At 42.9% G+C, this 26481-nt stretch overlaps 1 pseudogene; it reads left to right on the forward strand.

Annotated features, from left to right (window-relative positions):
- The window catches only part of LOC119137508, a 57292-nt pseudogene that overhangs the window by 16890 nt on the left and 13921 nt on the right, over positions 1–26481 (forward strand).

A 26481-nucleotide genomic window follows, 5' to 3' on the forward strand; every position in this document is an offset into this window, starting at 1 on the left:
TTGCTTGGAGCGTTGAACAGCTGCAAATCATCACAGGCCAAAATTCTTCTTTTTTTTTTTTTTTTTAGGAGGAAGCAAGGGAGGTGGGGTTGCGGGGGTTGAAGCACAAATGAGCAACTTGTATGTGAATAAAGCTTTAGTATCTCCAGTTCATATCTGCATGCAACTAAAACCACGCTTGCCTGAAAATGAATAATTGATTGTAACTTGGTGCTATATTGCATTCCAAAGAGTGAGCCCAGAATGGTAAGTGTGACTTTCTGGGGTGTCTTGCCACAAGACACCAGTTTCCCGCAGGTATGTGTCGTCATGATGGGGTTCAAGTATTCATTATTATAATAAATGCAAAACCAACATTAAATTCATGGAGCAACTTCTACGGCATTAAAAACAATCAAAAACACTTTACCCTGAGGCAAAAACATCCACTTCCAATGCTCTTGTTTACTATTGTGGATCCGTTTCCACTGCGATGAAAATAATGTCTTTTTCTGCTGCGTCCAGACCATCGAATTTGACGAAGGCGCTGGCGCCGTGCTGAGGATCCAACCTCTCCGAGCACCTCGAGACGAGAACATCTACGAGTGCGTCGCACGGAACAGCGAAGGAGAGCTGTCAGTCACGGCAAAGCTGGCCATTATCAGAGGTGAGATTTTCTGTATTATATTACTATATGCCGTATTTTCCGCATTATAAGGCGCACCGGATTATAAGGCGCACCTTCAATGAATGGCCCATTTTAAAACTTTGTTCATATATAAGGCGCACCGGATTATAAGGCGCACTGTCGGCTTTTGAGAAAATTGGAGGTTTTTAGGTGCGCCTTATAGTGCGGAAAATACGGTACGATATTATTATAATATACACACGTATTTGAACATTTCTGTTTCGTATTTCTGAATCAAAACTAAGCCAGCTGTGCTGGATTAAGATTTGGTCTGAGCAGGTGTAAGGTTTTGAATGAAATTGTTACGCCTTTATTTTATTTTTTTAAATTTCTTTTAGTACTTGAACTTTACTGAGTGAGTACTTTAGCCAACTCTGGACAAAGGAACACATGGCTCTGGGTGTTTCATCACTCATGCAGGCACCTGGCTTCAGTTGTTGTTCCCCCGTCGCTGTCAAGGCTCGACCTCTGCATGAAGCTGTTCTTTTTATAGTTTCATCAGGCTCGCAGGCTATCAGGCCTGCTGCATCCCAGCGTGCCCCAATCACTCGCAAGTCTTGGCCAAAGTGCTGGTTAATCACTGGTTCACAGCCTCCTCGGAGGAATGTTCCCCAATGTGGTGCTCCAACACGCTATGAATTTGACTTGCAGCTGTGAGCGCTGGCCATCTGCCCAGCACAGCAGCAGCAGAGGACAAAGAAATGGGAAGGGGTGGCCGCTAGAGCGACGACACTCCATGAGAAGAAGAAAAAAAAAAAAAAAAAATCAGGCGGATTAGACTTGAAGCTGGCAGACAACCCGTATCTGCCGGCGGAAATTGAGGAAGTGAGGGGAGGGGAGGTCGAGGCGAGGTGAAGCACACTTGCTAGAGGGTGAAGAAACGGGTGGTGGCGTGAGTCAAGTGAAACAAAAGAGATGGAATGGGAGGAAGAGAGAAAGGAGGGAAGAACGGAAGAGAGGGCTCTGCTGAGTGATGAACAGAAGGTTGGCCCGGCCGTCCCTTGGCCATCTGTTAACCGGGCCCATCATCTATGTACACAGCCCCAATCTAAAAGCCATTACCACATGAACATCACCTGAGGGGGAGGGGGGGGGGGTGCAGGGGCTCTCCTGGAGCGTGTGCCTTGTTTGTGTTTGTGTTAACTTTCATCCAAATGAATTCATCATGACATCATGATTTGATTCGTCCTAATCTGTGTGCTTTCAATTGTGAGGATGTCAACAATATTCCACTTGCAAATAATAATATACTTTACCAATATTATGAAACTTAATATTAGGATGCCGCGCAGTTCTTAAACTACATTACAAACAAAGCAAAAATATAATTTCATAAAATTGATCAGTCGCTAAACAAATAGTGAGCATTAATATCTTTTTGAAAACAAAATCTATTAGTGCTCGTACTGGATTTCAAGATGACTTAATGATTTTTTTTGTTGTTGTTGTGCAGTCTGCATTGTTAAACAAGATTAAAAAGAATCTTCGAAATTAAATTAGTGTACAGGTAATGTTCTTCTGGTATGATGTAATTACGTTGCAAAACAATAGACCGGCTGGATTCAATTATACTGCTGTGATTTTAAAGATGCATGGTGACTGCAGACAAACATTAGTGCAGCATTTTTTTTTTTTACGTATGAATGTTTTATGGGATGAATCACAATACTGCATGCAAGTATTTTGGCATGACCTTCACCCTCATTGCTTTTTAATATAAAGGCTTAACGGCTTAGACTTCACGCCACTTTAAAGGGCAGGATATGATAATCACACCAACATGGGCTTCCGTGAGGCCACTTGTTGCAAACACGATATGGATCTACTTGGCTTCTAAATACTCATCTGCATGAAGTGTTACATCTCCAAAAAAATATCACATGAAATTGATTCACTCCAGAAATCGCCACTGATGTCGCAAAGATTTTATGTGGCTAGTGGCTAATGGCTAGTGGCTAAGTATTTTTGTCCACTACCATGCTTCATGTCAGCATTTAGGATCATGGTTGAGCATCACTAATAGCAGCTGGTGTGGTGCTTGTGGTGGGCCTCAGGATGTGGTTTACTGCTCCATAGGATTGCTAATGGACGAAGATGTGGCAGCTTATCGTCATTCAGCTCTTGGATGTTACCTTTTCTGTTCCATTACCCACCCGCTACTCATTTCCAAATCACATTTCTCTCACTAGGCTTCTTATAGCCCACAGCAGTTCCTTTCTAATTTCTTCTCATGGTGTTTTATTCATTTTTTCATTTTTTTTTTGCAGTCATCTATCTCCGCCCCGACCTCACTGTCTGTCCGAGCTCACTCCTCGCCCCGCCCCCGCCTTCACTTCCCCTGCAAAGCAAGCACTTCTATACACATTGCAGTCATTTCTTTGAGCCTTCAGGAAAGGTGGATATCTGCACTTGTGCAAGTTGCAAAGCCTCTAGTGGGCGAGAGCATCTCATCACTGCAGCGGGGTGTGTTGTGGCTGCGTGCGAATGCGTCGACTCCTCGAGGAGTGTAGGTTCCTTTTGTGCGTGTTTGCTGTGCGGGTGGTTTGTGCAGTGTAATCCTGATTACGCTCACTTCACAGTGCCCCATTTTTGGAGAAAGGGAAGCATGGGGTGAGGGGAGGCTCAGCATGAGGAAAGAGAAGGGAAAAGATGATCCGATGCCACCATCAGCATAAAAACACTCTTCGTATGACAGACAGTCGGGTCAGATCACCCCCCCCCCCTCGAGCGTCTGCGCTTGGCCGGCGGCTCAATCAGCCAAAAAAAAAACCCAACAACAGTCAAGTCATCCTGCAAGAGGATTACACTCCTTGAGTGAAGAAACATGTGGCTGGTTGTTTACTTCTTGCCTCCCCTTCTTCTCCCTGCATACGATTCTCCACGCACGGAAGTGTGCAACACGGCCAAATTTGATGTCTGTGGCGAGCCGAAAGCGAGCCTTGTAGATGGAGGTGACTCGCGGGTCTTCTTTTTCATTGTGTTGTGTGGTGATCTATTCTCATAAAGGGCCATTAGCATTTAAAGTGCTCCTCTTCAGTCCTTCTGCAGTCTATAGGAGTCAAAGCATTAGAGCCTCTGAGGACGACAGATTATTCCCGAATCAGACTCCCTGCGATCGGCTTTTATTCAAGGCTCCTTTCATGCACGTGGGCCATTGCTTACACAAATGAACTGGAGGACGAATAGGCAATGGGTCGCTCAACTTGCTGTGTGTGTGTGAGGGATGGAAATAAAAAGGTGAGGCAACACGGGAGAGGAAAGCTGGAATGGTGTTTTGTGTGTTTGCATCATTTGCATCAGGTCCTCGACTCTGTGTGTGTGTTCGCTGCCAGTTCCGGCGCGAGTGTCGGCGTAAGAATGAATTTGCCCAAATCGGGTTGCCTTTGCCGCCTGTTTTTTGGGCACCGGGCCCGGATGTCCTTCTGTAAACATAACCGGGCCAAAATGTACGTGATGCGCACAAACACAAAGCTCTGGGGAACAATGCTGGCTGTTTTTTTGCCAATGTTGACACGTGCTATGTTTATAGACCCACTGCTCTTTTTTTTCCCCCCATATGCTGCCTTATCAATTTAACCAGGAGATGAAAAATAAGCTGGACTTTTTTCACTGCAGTGTTTGTGTCTGATAAATGATTCATTTTGTGAAAAGCGTGATCAAGGCCATGCCTGCAGTATCTATTTCCAGCAGCCGCTGACTCACCCATGAGGCTGGCTCGATACCTGTAGCTCCCACATCCCTCTTCTCCTTACCAGTCATCTGGAACGAAGCATCCAGTAGCTGAGATATGTGCATTATCTGCAGAACATGCACGTATACACACTGAGTAGACATCTTTTTTTTTTTTTTGTCTATACAGCAATAGAACTAACTCATAGCAAGAATAATGTTTGTTGTGAAAGAGATTTTCCAATTGGAAATACTGCAAATTGGATAAATCTATTCCTGTCATTATATGTGTACATACGTGTATATATGTATTTATTATGTATTATATATATATATATATATATATATATATATATACACATTATATATATTATTATATATACGTATATTATATTATTTATATTTATATATAAATAATATATATAAATATATACATTTTATATTTATATAAAATTGATAATACAAAAAAAAAAAAGAGCCGTCCTGACCCTTCCGCAGTGGTGCACGGTATTTAACAACTAGGGAGTTCATGCAAATTATAGTCGACCCCGAGAGAGAAGGGGGATGGATATAGGGCCGAGGGCAGCAGATGTAAGGCGGAGCATATATGTCACCTCAGGGGAGCATTCTGACCTGCCTATCGATATCCCTGCACTTCCCTCCCTCCGCTTTCGGCATTCAGCTGGATCATTAGCATTGATCTACTATATTGTGTGATACTTGGGATAGGTGGTCCACACCCTCGATCCTTATAGTCTATATTGCTCCCCATAAGATATGAGACTCATTACTTTTGCCTTTCGGTATCATTTCTCTCTTCAACTATCAGCAGCCGCAAATATTGGACTTGGTTGCATGATGAATTTTAAAATAGTCAAAAAGATTGGAGCTTTATTCCACCACAGCAAGATGGCATGTCTGTCATGTGTTTAGGAGGCAGGAGGTGACTAAGAAATCGGTCAAGAACAACAAGCAGACCTATGACGTGGCCGCGGCCGACATTTCAGCAGCTTGTGTTGTCCTTCCGTCAAAGAGACTCCCGTAGGCTTGATTTATCATCCAAGGAAATTGCCACTGGTAATTGCTTTTTGGCTGTGGGAAAGTGGAATATGTAATTATAGGCGCAGGTATGGGGGAGGTGTCAGAGTGGATGTGCAAAAGAGATATCGGCTAAAAGCGCAAGGAGAATAGGAAGCCGAGAGAGCTGATGGATGCTTGATTACGTGTCTGACCATCTGGATTGCTGTCATCGAGATGCTTAATCCTATTTACTTGAGAGCCTGTTTGCCTATTCGTATCTGTGTGGAATTGGGAGCAACTACTATCGGGTGAGTGGGTGGGCGACCGGGCGACTCGGATGTCTCAGGTTCCACAAGTGACAAGAATGGATGGCAGCTCGGGTATGGGACATTTTTGTCCACTTGAGTCAACAGTTCCAGGATAGGTGGTCTCAATTCTTTGCCATTGGAATATCAGTCCAGTTCCACCAAAGGGATTTTTTTTTTATTTTCTGGATCTGGATGAGACACTCCTGATGACCGCAGACACACGGCCTCGTCGGCCGCCTCACAGCATAATCAGTCATCCAGAAGCATGGCCACTCTTCCGAGATCAGCCTCTCTTAATAGTCGCTGCATTTAAACAATTACTGCTAACAAGTCCTTATTACCCCCACCACGCCCTAGCCTTTCTCTTGATCCTGGCTTCTAATTGCTACTGCTGTTACCGAGCAGGTCTCTGCATAGTGATTAAACAGGAATCATTGCAAGCACACAGAGACACGTCGTGAAACGCACACAGTTCAATGTCGGCGCCACTGTAGACTTGTGTTTGTCGGCAGGGAGGAGGTTGTGTGCAGAGAGCGTCTATGTGTCCTTTTGCAAGTTTTTTTTTTTCCCTCCCAGTAATTCTCTAACCGATTGGGCGGTATGTTTACCCTCCTGTAGTGACGGCCCGTGTGAAACACGGAGAACCTTACTGCGTGTCTGCCCGCCTACTAAATCGGCTAATGACTAGCTAGCTGAGGAGGGAAAAAAAAAAAAAACCTGCGGCTTTAATGAGGACGGATATAGTGGCCCCGCTGTCTTTGCTAGTATCTCCTCTTTCAAGCCACTGCAGATGTGATAGGCGGGGAACAGTGTCTCTCACATCACCATGTTTGTGTGGATGGCTTATGTTTCTCCTCTGAGGGAGACAAGGGAGGATTCATGGATGGATGGATGGATGGATGGATGGATGGATGGATGGATGGATGGATGGATGGATGGATGGATGGATGGATGGATGGATGGATGGATGGATGGATGGATGGATGGATGGATGGATGGATGGATGGATGGATGGATGGATGGATGGATGGATGGATGGATGGATGGATGGATGGATGGATGGATGGATGGATGGATGGATGGATGGATGGATGGATGGATGGATGGATGGATGGATGGATGGATGGATGGATGGATGGATGGATGGATGGATGGATGGATGGATGGATGGATGGATGGATGGATGGATGGATGGATGGATGGATGGATGGATGGATGGATGGAGAAAAAGTCTCAACTGTCCGGTTGGCACTACGCATTTGGTCCTGCGCTGGGGTCCATTCACGTCTCGTCCATTCCCATTTCAAGTTTTGGTTGTCATTGTTCTGATAGATGCTTCTTATTTATTTGCTGTATCCCCTCCAGAGGACTTGTTGCCGTTTGGCTTCCCCAGTATCGATATGGGCCCGCAGCTGAAGGTGGTGGAGCGCACAAGGACGGCCACCATGCTGTGTGCCGCCAGTGGAACGCCGGACCCCGAGGTCTCCTGGTTCAAAGACTTTCTGCCCGTTGAACCCAGCACCAGCCGAGGTCGCATCAAACAGCTCAAATCAGGTGAGAAGTGTTCCAGTATATTTTTCAAGCCTTTTACAAAAAGCAAATCAAACTGCATCTGAAGCTTAGCAATGCTATCGTATAAATTCCCCATTGCTCTAAATTTTGTGATTATCCTGCTTTATTTGTGATTATGCTGAGAGATTACATGCCCCTCTCTGAGGCTGTGGGGATTTGCAACCTTTTCAAAGCCAATTTGACGAATTTGCTTCATTCAGCAGCCAAGGGGAAAGTCATTTTTAATCAACGTTTGGGACTTCCCGTACTTAACAGGTGCCTCACTCTACCCACATCATATTTTAACGACGCAACACCAACTCATGCCTCACAAACTCACTAAATTAAACATGCGTCACAGAAACAGCTCGAAAGCAAAGGATATGAAGTCAGGTGGATTTTAAACCGAAACGATGCGTTTGTTATCTAGCGTTCACGTCAATTGAAAGACTGTTTGCTTTTGGAGATAAGAGAGAAGGTTTGTATTGACAGGCAGATCGAGAGATGAACATTTTGCACTAAAGACAGTTTGCTCAGCTTTGTTTGTGCTCCTCTGCAGAGACCACACAGTCTCTTCTGGAATAAGCAGACAAGCATTCCTCAGCTATTTTCCCCCTCAGCTGTCCTCGGGGGTAATGAAAGTGATGGTGTGGCGAAATCATTTTGCTGTAGCTCAAACCCACGTTGTCCGGGCTCATCCGTGCCGCCGGCCTCGCTATCCCGACGCTTTCGGCCGACGTGCCTGGCTGATCACCGCTGCCCTTTTGTCAACCTTTCATTTGCAATCTCCAGTTGGACCAATGTGGCTTCACAAACATTTTTTTAACAACGGACCTTCCTGGTTGTCAAATGATTGGCCCGAATGGATGTTTTGGAAAAAGTCTGGGGCATCAGTCTCTTCTAAATTACATGGGATCTTTTTTTTCTTTAATTTTTCAATTAAGGTTGCAAAATTGCTATCACATGTGCACAAAATGCTAACTTTTGATTTGAATATGAACGACTTGTTTTCAGATTGTTTTTGTAGCACAAATTAGTATTTCCTATTAAACTTAGTATTTTGTAGCTAAGTATATATATACACACGTATATATATATATATATATATATATATATATATATATATATATATATATATATATATATATATATATATATATATATATATATATCACTTCACTGGTTCTTTTATATCAAACAAATTATTTTAGGTGCATTACCTGACATGTTTCGGCAGTTTCTTCCGCCTTCATCAGAGTGTCACTGATGTGGTTGTGACGCGTCTTTATCAGTGTGAGAAGGAGACAGCAACAAGACAAACAAGAGCAATAAAACTACAAGCAGAACAGGAACACTACAAGTCAGCCATTACCGACCACTGTAAAAGAGAAAACCACATCATGGACTGGGAAAAGGCCAGAGTCATCCGCACTGAAGAAAACAAACATCAGCGTTGGATCAGGGAGGCAAGCGGGGCCCGAGGACCATCAACAGGGACAAGGGAGCCTACATGCTCTCGACAACCTGGAACAGCATTCTGGAGAGGTGAACGGACAGCAGAGGGCGTGACTCACCTGTCAAATCTGACAGGTGAGCCACGCCTTCATCCATCAGCTGATAAAGACGCGTCACAACCACATCAGTGACACTCTGATGAAGGCGGAAGAAACCGCCGAAACATGGCAGGTAATGCACCTAAAATAATTTGTTTGATAGAAAAGAACCAGTGAAGTGATTAAAAAGGAAAAACAAAATGAACTTAATACAACTATATATATATATATATATATACAGGACTCTCAGAAAATTAGAATATTGTGATAGTTTTTTTTCTGTAATGCAATTAAATAAAACAAAAATGTCATACATTCTGGATTCATTACAAATCAACTGAAATATTGCAAGCTTTTTATTAATTTCATTTTTGTTTTTAATTGCATTACAGAAAATAAAGAACTTTATCACAATATTCAAATTTTCTGAGACAGACCTGTATATATACATATAATTATATATGTATTTAATTAAATATTCATTTATATTCATATATACTACATACATATTCCTAATGTCTGTCAAAAAGCAAAATAATTTGATAATTCCAATTTTTAGAGCTGCATCTTGATCACTGTTCAAATTTGATGATAATGATGCACAATGCAATTGTGCTTCTTCTCTCATCAAAGTATAAAAAGAGTCAACAGGAAACCACCCAGACATGCCATTTATTCACAAGTGCAGCATGTTAAGATGAGTATCACTCCGATGAAAGCGCACCAAGACAAATGGCAAGGTAGGATTCAGCGTGAGGTTTAATGGGATTTCAACTCAACAAAAGCGCTCCAGAGCCCAGCAACAAAATGCGCCGTATAATGAAACAAACGCTGCAGTGAGACGCCTTAGAGGAAATCAATTACACCTGAGCGATGCACAAAATAGTGGCACGATGTTGTGCGGATGACGCTCATTTCGCATCCCTTAAATGAGGGCACCTTCCAAGCTCTGATTTCGGAGACAGCTGCCAGCTCTCTCTCGCTGGATCACAGCCAGGAGTGTGTTTGGGGACATAAATATTATTTTCCTTCCCTCTCTCCCTTTTTTTTTTTTCTTTTGTCAAGATCTGGAACTATTCCTGTGGCTCATATGGGTGAGGATGAAAAATGATAACTATTTTAGAACCCTACTTCCCGAAATAGAGCCGCAATCAATTTCTGTCCCTCAAGGCACAAAGTACATTAATGTATTCCATCGGGCTAATTATCGAACTCCATTGTGCCCTTTTCAGGGCTGAAAAGGTTCTCCTGGCTGTAAAAGTGTCAAGGGTACAGAAACAGCGCCTTGGAGGATTTTTGTTGTTTTTCTAAGGACCAAAGCCTTAAAGACCCAACCAGGTTCTATTTGTAGGAACATTCCGATGGCCGGTCTCGCATTTGCTACCTGGGCCTTCAGGGGGGATTTGCCCCCACTTAATCCATCTCTTAATAGCCCCACGATTATAGAAACCATCAACACAATATAACAGATGTTGCTCTGAACAACCTAAGAAGAACTTTTTCTAAAAATGCTCATCAACAGATTCTCTCCTTACCGGTTCAGATGTACATAAGTCAGGTGAACTGTCAAATATATGACATGAGAGACTAAGAGTCGGAGAGTTTACCAAAGCACTTAACGGACTCTGACACCCACAGTCAAGCAGATGGCCCGCAATATGGCCACGGAGGTCGACTGCTGGGTAATAGATTGACGCGCCTCACCCAAAATTTGTGCTGTGGTTGAAGGTTGGCCAAAGTTGGGCAAAAGACAATGAGAAATTCAAATCAATAAGGCTATTTTATTATTCCTGACAAAACGAAAATGATGAATCGCCAATGGCGGAATTATAATAAGAAAACCGATCGTCACCCAGCATGACTCGCATTGAAGATATCAAAGTCAAGCGATTCAAAAGGTGTGAAGTAATTATCCGTCTGCTAATGGATGCTAGCGCCGGCCGGCTCCAGGTGTTCCATTTGAGCTATCGGTTCAAGTCATGATACACCTCCCACCATTTTACTGCAAGTGTGTCGACAGAGTTCGTATCTCAGTCTGGCTCTTTAAGCAGCTTACTTCTTCATTTCTTGGACTTTTTGTAGGTCAGCCTTTGACTGACTCGCATGGTGATTGACCGCCGCTCGCTTGTGTATGCGGAGTACGCCGCGCCCAACGTGACCTTTGCGCCAGACAGGAGTTGTTGTGTTCGTTACGTCTGGCTCACCTCTGACATGTCTGATTGTACTCCTGACTACATGAGAGGAGAGCTAGGCTCTAATGATTTCTTAATCCTGTTCATCACAAGCTTTCTCTGCATTGTGAGCGAAGACGGGGGAAAAAAAACGAGAAACACTCGAGACATGAGCTGTTTTCCTTTCATGTCTGGGATAAAAAAAAAATGACTCAGGTGGAGGATAGATTTAGCTCGCTGAGTCTGAGTTGGGAAAAGTTGAGGCCAAGATGGATGAAACAAATAAAACTTTGTTTGTTGGGTTAGATGGAATATTTTGTGACAGTTATCTTGTCCATTGGCAATGCACTACATTTAATTTAAGAAGGAAAATAACATTGTTCATAAAAGCGACATTATGCAGAATTTAATGCAAAGTATACTCACCACAATATTCCATAAAAAATTATTTCAAGACTGCAAGTTTACTATGTAAATATTGTTAACGGTGCTTTGGAATGCTTTACGGAGACGGTGGACAGCAGAAGTACTCGAGTAAGAAGTCGGCATGGAGACAGTTGTTTGGCCTTTTGATTTGCTGCAATTGGACCCGGATCGCAAATTTTTACAGGAGCCTTTGCCTCCACCAAGACAGAAGCATTTGTCCCACTCTGAACTTAATGAACGGCTACAAATGAGGATCTTAAACACTAAAATGAAGGAAAGTTTCACCTAATGAAAGACAGAGCAGCTTCTTAATAGTTTGGGAATATCTCACTAATTCAACCTTTCATTTAATTTAGTATAGTTTTTTTTTTTAGGACAAGAGATACCTGACGATTGATTTTCACAATTCGATTCTTACCTAAAATAATAAACAATAATATAATAAAAGTTAAAAAAATATATGTTTATTTTATATGTTGTATTTAAATGTTTATTTGATATATTTTTTTATTATATTATTATTAAATTGATGTCTACTAGGCAACATTCTAAAAAGAATACCTTGCCATCTCAGAAAAAAAAATCTGTATTTCTTTGGTGCTTTACAGCCAAGCTTTCGTGCAGCTTGTATATATTTTCCGATGAACTCAAGATATATTTAATCAGCCTGGGGGATTTAATGTGTCTCACTCTACAATATGCAATATCTTGTGTGTGTGTATATATGCCTGTGTGGGTTCCTTTTGTTTTCCAGTTTGTGTGTACTTTCAAATTTTCTGCCATTTTTTTGTTATTTTTGTCTTTGCTCAGCGCAATGCAGCAGAGTGTAAACCCCGGTTATGTACTTCCTCCCCCGGCTTGATGACAAACTTGGTTTCAAATCAGATGAATGTGACACAGTCGGCTGCAAGGGGAAAAAAAAAATCACTGTTTGGTAATTCAAAAGGCCCGTTAGCAAGAGAGGAAGTCAAATAGTAAGAATAGAACGCTTTGGAACCAGATGAAGGAAAGAACACCTGACAAATGTTGGGTATAATTTTAGTATAGGGGAGCCACACAGAGTAGTTTGGGCACTTCTATTTGATTGACAAACTTTGTGCATTCATTTGGTGTCACATTTTAGTCCTGGTGGTACCTTGAGATACAAGTTTTATTTTGAATGTGATCATACTTGTTTGACAGAACACTGACAGAAATTTTCTTAAGGAAGTTGCCTCATATTTTTTGCACTCGGTTCAAACGTTGCCTCGCTATAAAAGAAATACCGTATTTTCCGCACTATAAGGCGCACCTAAAAACCTCCAATTTTCTCAAAAGCCGACAGTGCGCCTTATAATCCAGTGCGCTTTATATATGGACCAATATGGATTCGTAGATGAGGATTAATTTATTAAAGTAAGCTTTACGTGTTTATTTTGTGTGTTGTGTGATATTAACGTTTGAGCAACGTTGAGTTATTTTCACTATTTCGAGTGTTACTATATTGTGATTGCATTAACGTTTGAGCATCGTTGAGTTATTTATTCTATGCGCCTTATAATCTGGTGCGCCTTATATATGGACAAAGTTTTAAAATGGGCCATTCATTGACGGTGCGCCTTATAATCCGGTGCGCCTTATAGTGCGGAAAATACGGTAACAACAAAACAGACTTTGACAGATGTTGAAGCAATTCAAGTGACCATCCCTATATAAGACCAAAAAACAGACATGAAGCATGTGATGCCATCATTCCCCCCAGGAGCTCTCCAGATCGAGAACAGCGAGGAAACCGACCAAGGGAAGTACGAGTGCGTGGCCACTAATTCTCAAGGTGTGCGCTACTCCTCGCCAGCCAACCTCTACGTGCGAGGTAGGGCCTGAAAACACAACACGCAACAACGACACACATAGCTAGATAGAAACACGATGAAATGGCCACTGCTGGGGTGCTGTTGCGTTCCAACCAATCTTTTCCATGACTGTGCTCTTTCAACAAGTACTACTAACCAAGCCATTTGTCAGCAGTGTGTGTTGATCTTGTTTGGTATTTTCCACCTTAACAAGTCCACTTTAAACTGTGGTGTGGTAGAAAACACACCACGGTTTAACTGCATGAAGACGTCACTGTCTGCTAAAATTGATTTTGTACCTGAGGGCTGTCTGACCTGAGGAGTTAGAGCAGCGGTGGGCAAACTATAACCCGAGGCCAATCTGTTCTTTAATTTGGCCCGCCAAGCCTTAACATCAGTGGTTGCTCTATATAGATATTTTCTGACAGCAAATACCATCCTCAAGAAATAATTAGCTCTCTAAAGTACCTTGATCATGATCAGCATGCTGTAGAAGCAGAAGTCCGACGTGATCAAAAATAAGAAAGAGCTCTTCAATTTTAAATGTGGATGCGTTAGCTAAATTGACGGGCACCCAATCACGGCTCACCTGTTTTTTGGCTTTGAGCCGTGATTGGCCGATAACTGAGCCCGTAAGCACTTGCAAAATGGCCGCCTCCTGAGATGTTCCTGCTTAATTCATATTCCACAAATGCAATTTTAATCGCAATGTTATGTTTAGAAGGAAAAAAATGACTTGATTTCCCCTTTGATTAAAATAAAATATGATTCATTGGTTATTGATTTAATGTAAATAAAATGAAATTTAAATACAGCGGCCTATGCATTTAAAATTATTTTAATCATTTTAGTAAATAACTATCAACTTATGTTCTATTATAAAAGGAAAATCAATGATTGTATTGGTATTATCAAAATTAATTATTTTGCATGATTACGTGCACATTTTTTTTTAAGACTGTTTTGATTTCTTTTTCACAGAAAAGCCTAACAACATATAAGCATGGATGGCTTAGTTAGCTAAATGATTTTCAGCCATTACATACATATAAATTAAATTAAAAAAAATATATATCTTATCTACAAATGACCCGGCTCACCGTTCATGATTTAGAAATGAAATGGAGACCCGGAGCATCAAAGTTTGCCCACCCCTGAGTTTAACTCTTACGAGGTCAATCAATGAAAGTATACATTTTTACATTTGATGTCCAAAAACAAGGACATTGCTGACACCATTGTGCATCCACATAATCCTTGTTGAATCATTTCTAATAATTGTGTGCGTGATTTTGTGTGTGCGCCCTCGTGGCTTTGCGCAGGCCGTTTTTATTCTCTCTGTGTTTCCTCGTTCTCTCTCCTCACGTCATTGTGTTCCGCATCAACCCCCTTCCATCCCTCAGAGCTTCGAGAAGGTTGGTGTGCTCTCTCTTTTCTTTTGTTACTCCTTTGTTTCAGAAAGCTTCTCTTATTGAAACAGAGAGAAACAATAAAGAAAGAAAGAAAATCCTCAAAGACCTCCGTACTCTATATAAAAAACGTCTCCCAGATTCGGTTAATTTCCCCAAATCCGTTTTCCGTACTGTAGCCAAATGCATTGACTGCTTTGTGTGCAGCACCCTCTCCCCAATCGATTGTTTTTTTTTTTTTTGCATGTATTGTTGTCATGCAGACCAAAGAATTGGATGATATAATAGAGGTGACGATTGCATGAAAGGAGTGAGAGAAAGAGAGGGAAAGAAAGAGAAAGGAGCACGTGAAGAGCATGACGCACATGCTTCCCACACTTTATGTTCACATTAAACTTGTCTTGTTAACCCCCCACCACCACCTCTCCCTCCCCTCCCCTCCCTCATTGCACCAACCTGACACATTGCATCTACTCCAGTCTTGAACTTGTTGCATCCAGTGGGAACCTCGATTTTGGGTTCAAGCTGCACTTCATGTGTTGCATCGCTTTAAGTCTGATTTTTTATTTTATTTTTTTGCAATTTCCCATCTGTATGTTGACGTCACCCTCGCATTTATCTTTAGTAAACTTGATTAGCGAGTTTTTGGCGATGACTCATCGTCGCATTTTATGTCGCTGAAACTGGCACCCTGCGATGAACAGCAAAAAATATATTTTTAGTTGCAGATGTTCCCTCAGTGATACATTTTAAATAAATAAAGCAACTATTAGACTGAGATCCATTATAATCCGTCATTATTAAATTGCTACGACCGTATTTTCCGGACTATAAGGCGCACCTAAAAACCTAAAATTTTCTCAAAAAGCCGACAGTGCACCTTATAGTCCGGTGCGCCTTATATATGGACCAAATTCCTAAATTTAAACTGGACCGAAGCATTGTGTCATGAAATCAATCATAAGTGGCCCGCTGAAGACTATGAATCATGAATCAAAAAGACTATGGATCACTATTTGGTGATTATAAAGTAATTTGTTGCGTCTGAAGTTGAAATAAAAAAGATAAAATGGAGAATGATTTGATTTGGATTAAAAATCTGACATGATGCATTAATGGTGCGTTTTATAGTCCGGTGCGCCTTGTATAAGGATAAAGTTTTAAAATGGGCCATTCATTGAAGGTGCGCCTTATAGTCCGGTGCGCCTTATAGTCCGGAAAATACGGTATCTATACTTAAAATCTCCACGAAATTTAAAAACATCTTTGTCATTATTTGATCAAAATATCTATATCATTAGAACACAACCAAAACAGATCTTCTATAGATGAAAGTGTCAAGGATTCAGTGTGTCGCTCACTTACACTTAAGCAGCAACAGCAACAGGGGATTGCCTCTTAAAACTAAATGGAATGGAACCCATTGCTAACAACTTTATTTGCACCTCCTTCTCCCCAAATAGATTTTTTTCCTTACTCAGGAAAAAGCAACAAGGTGTTACCAAATTACCGTTTCAGATTTATTTGATTCGACTCTGCATTTTTGTTATTCTTCATTCTGTAGTAAGAAGCACGAGGAGCCTTAAGTGGCTTTTTATTCTCCCTCCATTAAATTCAACGTACTAAAATATCATCATCATGTCCTGTAGACATTATTCTGTGTTCTTTCTAGTTAACAAATCTTGAAAGTAACCAGATGGCTAAGCGCAGTAACTCATAAATGAAAAGCATGAAATTAGGCTGTCGTAATTGAGTCCAATATTTCCAACTTAAAGGAGACATACTGATCTGCTTGCAGTGACCAAAAAAAGAAAAAATCTGTGTCATGCCGTCTGTGGAGCTTCCCTCGTCTGCACCGTCGCTATCGCCACCAAACACTCGGACACGCTTCTATTGACATTTCAATTCTATTCATTCGCATTCTCAACTATTGAGGGGATAAGTTTCGCCTTATTACATGACTAATGAAAGTTGTGTCCTTGAGCCAGATGGGATTGCGCAGAGTAAATGTCAGGCCGCCGATGGTCCTCAATGGCCCTCTATATGCGCTATAGTTTAGAAGTTGCAGAGATAGCGCCGTAATCCCCGTGGCTGTGCCAAGGGCTCCTTTAACCGGCCGCCTCCGGAGTCTCGATGCAGAAGCTGGTTCCGTGAATATAGATGTAACCTCACGCCTCACTCAAACTATGGATAATGGAAGAAGGATCATGAGGGCTGCCTCTATTATTTTTATGCAAGCGTGCTCACTGAGTACGTGAGGAATTATTCCTTGAAGATGAGGTGTGTCTGTTTTTGTGATTAAATTACCTATTTGAAAGACTTAGATGATATTTTTTTTCTCAAAAGCATCTTAGTTGCATACTGCAGGAGTTTGCAAGATTTGAATGTAGCTTCACTTCACTCCCACCCCTCCCCTAAGGTCTCTGACCTAAGCCACGCCCCTCACTAACATGAACATTAACGTAAACCATTTTTAGCCACATTGCTAGCCGGACTTATACATGCTGTAGACCAGTAATGATGATGATGATAATAATAATTATATAATAATTACATTTTCCATTTGATGATGATATTATATAATAATTTAATTTTCCATTTGCGCTCTTCACTTGTCATTTAACATTCTAATTAAAAATATATTTTTGCTCATTCTAATGTATATTATGTAGACCAATAATGATGATGATAGTAATAATTATATAATAATTTAATTTTCCATTTGATGATGATGATAATAATAATTATATGATAATTAAATTTTCCATTTGCGCTCTTCACTTGTCATTTAACATTCTAATTAAAAATATATTTTTTGCTCATTAAAATTTATATTATGTGCATATTGATCAGGTTAAGATGTAGTGACATTGCACGTATGTGTTTGCACACTGTGCATGCTGAATGTTGGTCTGTGTGTGTGTGTGGAGGGGGGGGGGGATCAGTGTGTGTGTGTGTCAGTGTGTGTCCAGAGCATGCTGTGGTGGGAGGAGATGCTTGCCTAATCATGTCTCTTTCTAACAATTTTTTTGTCTCTGTCTCTTCTCTATCCAATTCTGGGCATCTTCCGGCGTTATTTTCTTCAAGTATTCCAAAAATAATTCTCCCACTTTATCTGTCATTAGCAAATTGAATATAGAGTCCTTCTATTTTTCTTTGTGTTCGAAATCCAAATGTTGACTTTTATTCATTGATTTTTTTTATTTTTATTTTTCTATTTTGACCATTTAATTTATCTGAAGTGATGAGATTTTTACTGATCTCCTTCTCGCTTCCCTTTCATTCTTCCTCCATTCTGAATTGTCTGTCCATTGATCTCTTTGTCTTTTTCTGTTTTTTTCTGTGTTGTGACTTTTTTCTTCCTTCCTATCTTTTTTTTTTTTTTCTTACTTCCGAAGCACCTGCTCTCTGAATGGGCCTGACTCTGATATAGCTGTGTTTTTAAATAGATTCATGTTTTTTCTTCTTCCTCGCTCCTCTTCTCTTTGCCCCTTTCCCCTCCATCTCCCCGAAAACCCTCTTCTAACCCTCTCTTTATCTCTCTCCCCCCTCCTCTCCCCCCCTCCCTCCCTCCCTCCCTCTTTTTCTCCTCCGCCCCCTCGGCATTCTGTCCGCACCCTGATGTGTAGAAGCGTCAGAAACATGTACATAAGTTTATGAACTTATAAACATGCACATACTACCTCACTTTTTTTGCCCGCACTTGTTCTTCTTCTCTCTCCGTTCTGCCTCTCTCATGTTGTCTTGTTCTTGACTTAACGTGTCCGACGTTCACTCTGTAATTTGCCACGGCACCTTATTGGAACCCCCTCACCTGTCCACATTCATTTTGACTGCACACTGTTATCCCGTATGAAACTTTTTTGTGTACTGTACAGTATTTTGTTGTCGCAATGTGCCTCTTGCCTACATTGCCACGTCATCGCGTGGAAGCCGAGCAGAGTCGATTGTTCTCTCTCTCTCACTTCCATCGCCGTCTCATCTTCCTCTCCTTTGTTTCCTTTGTGTCTTCCTTTCACATTATCTCTGTTGTGTTTCTCCACTTTTTTTTTTTATTCTCTCTTGAGTCGCCGAGGCATGCAAAGTGACCTATGAGTTCAGTCTCTCGCTATCCAGTAGAACTGGCATGGACAAAAAAATTGGGGCACAATTCGCTGGTGATTCAATAATCCATTAAGGCTTGGATGAATTATTATTCACCCTTAAAACAGAAAATGTAAAAAATTTGGACAGGGAAGACAGATGGTTGGAGTGAGGGAATAATTCTTCAAGTTTTTTTGACACAATTTGGATAAGAGTCGACTTGAGTGTTCCAACAGCAATGCACAAAAGCCTTTAAAGGCAAGTATGGATGAGTTTGGTGAGAAAGAACTCCCACCTAACACCTTTGGGATGAGCTAGAACAAAGCTTCAAATGTTACTCTGCATAATTTGACGACAAATCCCCACAGACGCACGCCGACATTTTGTCGAAAGTCTTCTCACAAGGATTGAAGTTATTGAAGATTTTTTTTTCCGTTTCCTGTAGGTGTCCTCGCTAGATATCCCAATAGAGTTAAGACATTTACTCAAATAATTCAAAGTTTAATGTAGCTCCAAGCGATGCCAGAAAGGAAATGTTATATTGCATTTATATTTAAAAAAAAAAAAAATCTGACACCACCATCAATAAACATAACATTTCCGTAAAGAGAAACTGACATCATGCCCCTTGTTGAAGCGCTACTCAAGAGTATGTCACGTTATTGTTTGCTCACTCTGTTTGGGTGAGCTTCACAAGATGTGTGTCTTTCTGTTGGATTCATCAATACCATAAAGTAAACTTGAAATATCCCTTTGTAATTTCTGTAAAAGGAAAAAAAAAAACCTGAAGTTCATTCTCCCCCTCCCTGTTACCTCTCTTCTCTTCACTCTCTCTGAATCTCGCTCTCTGCCTCTCTATCTGACTCTCTCCCCCTCACCCGACCTCCTCTCTCTCTCTCTCCGTCTCCCCCTCCATCCCTCAACTTCCTGCCCTCTCTACCCCCCCCCCCCCTCCTGACTCTCCTCCTTTTACCAGTGCGCCGCGTCCCCCCTCGTTTCTCCATCCCCCCCTCCAACCACGAAATCATGCCGGGAGGGAGCATCAACATCACCTGCGTGGCGGTAGGCTCCCCGATGCCCTACGTCAAATGGATGGTGGGTAGCGAGGACCTGACCCCCGAGGACGAGATGCCGTTCGGTCGCAACGTGCTGGAGCTCACCGGCGTCCGGGAGTCAGCCAACTATACGTGCGTGGCCATGAGTAGTCTGGGTATCATCGAGGCCACGGCTCAGGTCTTAGTCAAAAGTAAGAGACTTACAAAAGAAATTCCGTAACATTGCTGGTAAACTTCCATGGGAGATAAAACTGTCAATGAAACATTCTAAAAATATATTTGTAAATTCCCCCAATAAGACCCAATGCTTGAATTTTGGAATTTCTGGTTGGTTTTAGTTCTTGTTAATTCCTATGGAAGATTTCCAACTTTGCATAATTTTGCACAGTCTCCTTTAGTAATGTCCTAATCAATCTTGATTTTTCTCCCAGCTCTGCCAAAACCTCCTGGCACTCCCATGGTCACAGAGACCACAGCCACCAGCGTGACCATCACATGGGACTCGGGTAACCCCGACCCGGTGTCCTATTACATCATCCAGTACCGAGCCAAAGGTCCGGACAGCAAGTACGAGACGGTAGACAGCATCACCACCACCCGCTACAGCATCGGTGGGCTGCACCCCAACACCGAGTACGAGATCCGAGTATCGGCCTTTAACAGCATCGGCCAGGGTCCCCCTTCTGTGCGAGTCGAGGCCCGGACGGGCGAGCAAGCCCCGGCCAGCCCGCCGCGAAATGTCCAAGCCCACATTATTTCACAGAACACGGTGATGGTTCGCTGGGAGGACCCGGAGGAGCCAAATGGGCAGGTGGGAAGTCATATAATTTGATTTAGGTTCAAGTCGGAAAACAGGAAGTATCTATTATATGCCGATTGGACCTGGAATGCCCAATGGTCTTTTTTTAACTCATATTTAATTAAGACGACAGATATTTTTGATTCTTTTTACATTAAATCTTTCAATTGTGCACAGCCAGCAGCTCACTGGGGAGCAATAAAGTGATTGCTTTAAAATAGTAATTACTTTCATGTGACATGAACAGTCGCGGCATTGCTGCCAGCTAATAGTGCAGGGAAAAAATGATTTATCCCCATCTGAAATTACATTTGCTTTTACTGATGACAGACTAACAAGGTTTCAGATTTGCGCCGAGACTCTAAGAAGATTAAAACATTAAAGCTTTCATAAAATTCCCCACAGGGAAGTGTTTTGGAGTGTTCAGGTTCATGTCCTTTATAGAGATTGTGCTCCACCTTTCTACTAGCTCAATCTCTAAAGAAAGAAAAGGTGCTTTCTGCTCTTAATGAAGAGCGCTCCCTCTGGAAGCCCATTTCCTTTTTTCCAGCAGCAATACTATTCACAAAAGTGCATTTGAGGATTAAAGTTATTAAAGGAGTGACAACGGATTGCCGGTGGAGGTCACGAGTGAGGACAGTAAACAAATATGGTGACATAGTCGGACGACAGTCTGCATTCGAGGTGTTTTGTCCGACCTTCAGCCGCGGGAGGTCGTCACCTTATGACAGTGACCTCTGACAAGGCGTGAACCGCAACCTCGCTCGGCCATCTGGACAGAAGTAACCGTAATTCACAAATGACGACCTTGGCTGTGATAAATACTCGTTGTCGTTATGCTGGAGCAAGGCTTTATGGATTACCGTGCATGCAAGACAGTGAGATTAAGTGCGAGACTACTTATCACACAGCTCAGTTGAGGATGACCTTAAAAACTCAACACGCTATCCGTCAATCCCTCCGTGTTGCAGGTGAAGGGCTACCGCGTGTACTACACCATGGACCCGTCCCGGCCCATAAATGAGTGGAAGATCCATAACGTCCAGGACAGTCTGATCACGACCATACAGAGCTTGGTGACCTCCGAGACGTACACCCTCCAAGTCCTGGCGTTCACCTCCGTCGGGGACGGGCCCTTCTCTGACCCGGTCCATGTTAAAGTCATGCCAGGAGGTCGGTGTTGGGAACATAATGTCATATCATATATTGTAAATCATGTATGCTAAAAGTAGCGCCATGCTAATTTTTGGGGCACTTAGTCTGCTGCCCCGCAGCATCACCAAGCAGATTATTCAGACAAGTGGAACCGAGCCGCCACGCAGAACTGGGTGTGACCTGTCACAACACACGCATCCTTCAAATGAGTAACTCGCACAAGCTAAAGTTTGCAAAGACTTGTGAACTGCAAACGGATTAACATTTATCTAGAGGAAAAATTTGGTACGTTCTTACTCCTCCAGTCACGACAGCAGCCGGTTGCAAATGTTTTATTCGTGGGCAGGCGTGACGAGATTAAACCGGCAAATCTGTGATGGTATTACAAATCTCGTGTAGACTCGGGACACTTGTACCTGAACATCTAGCATTTACAGAAAGAGAAACATATGGTTTGAGTAAAAATATTTCTCGACGTCTGATGAAAGAAGAGCTCAAATGGAATTAGGCGAAAGGGTATTTTGAATAGATTTTAAACAAAAAAAATGAGAGAAAACTTTTTTTTTTCCATTTGAGCAAAGGTCTTTTAATTAGATTTTAGAATTTAATGGTGACAAATTACACACACAGAAAGCTGTTTCTAATATTTTAGATATAAATACAAAATAATATTCTTTTTCCAAACAGTTCTTAGACATGCTGTCAATTCAAGTCATCTTCTTTTTTTTTTTTTTTCCCCCTTCCCCAGTTCCAGGCCAACCGGGGAAGTTTAAAATCGGAAGAGTGACTGACACCAGCATTGAGCTGACCTGGGAGCCCGCCTACACCAAGATGGCCATCATCAATTACGAGCTCCTTTACAAACCTGTCAAATATGGCAGTTTGGTAAGAGCATCTACAAAGCAGACATATTGTGTTATATTCCTTTGTTGCAATTCAATTCATATCACAACAACAATTTGTTTGGCAGAAAGCACTGGTCAACACATTTCTCTCTTTCTCTTCTAGGAGAAGCTGACCTTTGGCCCCCGAAACTCCTACACGGTGGAGGGCCTGAAAGCCAACACGGACTACTCCTTCTCCCTGGCAGCCATCTCAAACAAAGGCATCGGCGCTTTCACCAATGAACTGGTGCAGAGGACATCACAAGCCAGTAGGTCACAAACAAACACACACACATTGCTACTTTTTCTGCTTCACCTTGTGTACACAAATGTCACGAAAACACACGTTGACAAAAATTTCACTTGATGTGCGTTGACCCGGCACAAGCTGGCAACCGTCTGACACCATGTGACCATTGATCTCCTTTATCAAGTCATGTGTCCAAAATCTCACTCCCATCCATCCATCTGCGGTTTAACTGCGACTTTCTTCCTCCTCCGCTCAGCTCCCTTTTTTTTTCACAGCCAAAACATCATGACAGATGGAGACGGAGCAGCGATTAATGTTTGTCTCTTCCTCCTTTTCACCCTCCTTTTTCCTCACTCTGTCGAATATCTTTGAAAGGGTGAAAATATCTGCCAGTTATTGGCGAGCAGGCAATGGAGAGGAGCTTTAAAGGATTGTGGCTTGGCCTGCTAGGTTGTACGTGGGCGCCAGACAGCGTGATTGTTTTTTTTTTTTGGCATTTCTTGATAACCAAGGTTTTGCAAATAATGTTTTTTTATCTGTGCTATCCCCTTAATGTTTTGGGTTCAAATAAAATAATAATTTGGCCTTGTTGTGACGTGCAGTTAGCTAGCTAACTATGTCTCAACAACCCAAAAATTCCCTTCGGATAATCCGCTGGCGTGGCCACTTTAGAGCGCCTCGTCGTCTGCCGTGAGTGTGCGCATGTCACGGAGGGAGGATGGGTGGTTTTGCATGTTTGCGGTTGATTTAAAACAATAATTGAAAGCCAGCATATGAATCCGAGCTTTGGGCTGGCATGGGCAATTTTGAGTGCCTCATTGTCTGCCGTGAGTGTGCGGAAGAGCAACGGGGATGAAAGAACATGTCAGACCCCATGGGGCTTCACACTTGCAGCCCTTTGTGGATGTCAAAATGGAAGCAGTAAAAGCCAACTCTAAATAAGCAGACTCTTTCCTGAAGCACAATGCATTTCCCAGGGTGCGCTTTGTTATCGCCAAGGTTTGGTGCACATCTAGATTGTCCCCTGAGGCAAAACGGCGCGGCGGCTTTACAGCTGAGTGGGGAGATACTTGAATCTGTCAGCCAGGATTTTTGACTCCCACACTTGCACACATGCTGCACTCGTCAAGCCCAGACGTCTTCGCTTGAAGTTGTCTCCTCGCGGTCAATACTCTTGTCGCTGGTTTATTTCATTAAGTGTTCACCAAGTGCTTATCCCGGTGTCATCTCTTTCGGTTCGGTTTACCGTCATCTCTTATTGTTTCCTTTATTTTTATTTTTTTATCCTATCCCCTGTGTTTTACTTATATCGCCCCCCCCCCTTGCTTTTCACCCCCCCTATTCTCAAACGACTGGCCCTCCCCTTGTCCAATCAGAACCCTCAGCCGCACCCGAGGGTGTATCCTGCGAGAGTGCCAGCTCCACCTCGCTGAGGGTTAGTTGGCGGGCCGCCTCCACTGGAGGGCCACAATGGCGAGTTGGCAGGTTATGAGCTAAGATACCGCAAAGTTTCTGGGGCAGGAGGCAAAGGTCAGGGCCAGGAGGTGTCCGGGCTGCCTATACCGGCCCGGCAGGCGGACACGCTAGTTGAGGGCCTGGAGAAATGGAGCTGGTACAACATCACCATGGCAGCTGCCACTTCTGAGGGAACTGGACCCAACAGCTTGCCTGTGCTCTGCAGAACAGATGAGGATGGTAAGACTGCATTCATGATCACAGTGAAACTTCCAAAGTCACATTCTAATACATTTTGATCAATTTGGATTTCGAGTAGAAAATAGGAGGTGGGCATAGTAAGCTCATAGTTGTTGTGTCTTTCTTAAGTTTCAGTCAAGTGAGTCCCAAGTCCTAAAAATGCTGACTTAAGTCTGACTCAAGTCAAATCACATGAGTCACCCAACTCTGGTTCCGAGGTTTTTTGCTCCACTTAACTTCCAAAGAAGAGCCACAGGCGCTTCCAAGGGCCGTCACGAAAACAACATGTCGAATATTCATAGCAAGTTATAAATAAAACGTGATTCACTTTTAAAGCGGCTTTACCGTCGGCATTGTCAAAAATGTTTTACAATATAAGCAAAGTGAATGAGGCGCATCTGTAATGCATTGATTATGTTTTCCACTTTGGAAGTTCCACTGTATATCCCGATGTCGCCTAAGTACTGTAATTATTTGGGGATTTTCGCTTGTGCAGTTCCCAGCGCGGCCCCTCGTCACATTGATGTCACTCCTTTCAATTCCTCCGCACTCCGGGTCACTTGGCGGTCCGTGTTGCCAAGGTTACGCCAAGGTCAGATCCGTGGTTACCAGGTGCACTACAGTCGCGTTGGCGGCAGCGAATCCCGAAATCTTCCTTGGATAAAAGATCTCTTATTGGATGAGTCTCAGGTGACATCATCGTGAAAGAATCGAAATGTGATGATTTGATGGTTAATGATTTGATGGTTAAATCTCCTTCCGCTCTCATCTCCTCTGTCTGGGTTCGCCTGTCTGCTGTGTCTCGCCTGGCGGTTAAGATGGAGGAGGATGATTCCACTCAGTATGTGAGTTGCACACTCACTCTGAATTAATACATGCAGCGACTCAATATATTTAGCCCAAATGAAATCGATGCGGGAATCGATCCAATTAAATATTCAGATCTTGAATTTTTATTTATTTTTTTGACTTTTCTACATTGTTGACTAAAGATAAATACAGTAATTGTTTTGAATTTGTGTTTACCGTGACAGGAGATGATTTGGGAGGCCTGAAAGCAGAGACGACGTACGCTGTGTCAGTGGCAGCGTACACCACTAAAGGTGATGGAGCACATAGCAAAGCCAAGATGGTGAAGACCTCGGGGATGGGTAAGCAATATGCCGAATAGACTCTTCTGAATATAGCAGCAAACATACGCTAAAGGGAATTTTGAATTTGCCCGCAGCAGCTAGATTAATCGAAAGAGGTCGTGAGATGGATTATCAAAGCTAACTTTCTGTCTTTTGCAGTACCTGCCCCGCCTTGCCTGTGGGGACATTTGGGATTGGGTCCATCAGTGGTGCTTCGATGGGCTCCTCCGCTGGAATGCGCAGCGTCAGGCTCTGATGGCCAGAGGCTCCCTCTGGAAATTCAAGGCTACCGCCTCCAGTTTGGCCCCAAGAATACATCCCAGGAGACCTCGATAGATTTCACAAAAGAAAGAAATTTCACCGTCATAAACCTCTCCCCGGGCTCCACCTACGTCTTTGCGCTCTCTGCAAAGAGCCGAGCGGGTTACGGAGATGTTGTACAGAGGGAAATAACCGTTCCCGTCATCCCACCCTCAGGATACCCGAAAATCTCTGACTTTGTTAACGCCACTTGCTGCTCCCTGCAGCTCTCCTGGCTCCCTCCTGACCGAGAGGAGAGCAATGGCGTCATCACAGAGTACAACATCGCTTACAAAGAGACTTCAGGCTCCAAAGCCTCAAGCCTCGCGGGCAACTTTTTATTACCGAACCTCCGTGCCCCCCCACGTGTGGTCACGCTACCGGCGAGCCAGTCTAGCTACACCATCCTGGGCCTCAATCACAGCACGGCCTACGAGGTGCAGCTCAGAGCCCACAACCAAGCAGGGCCCGGCCCCTTCAGCCCCCCTCGGGTGTGCCAAACCCGGGCCTTTGAAACAGGT

This window comes from Syngnathus acus, chromosome 17 (genome assembly GCF_901709675.1).
Source record: "Syngnathus acus chromosome 17, fSynAcu1.2, whole genome shotgun sequence".
Lineage (NCBI taxonomy): Eukaryota > Metazoa > Chordata > Actinopteri > Syngnathiformes > Syngnathidae > Syngnathus > Syngnathus acus.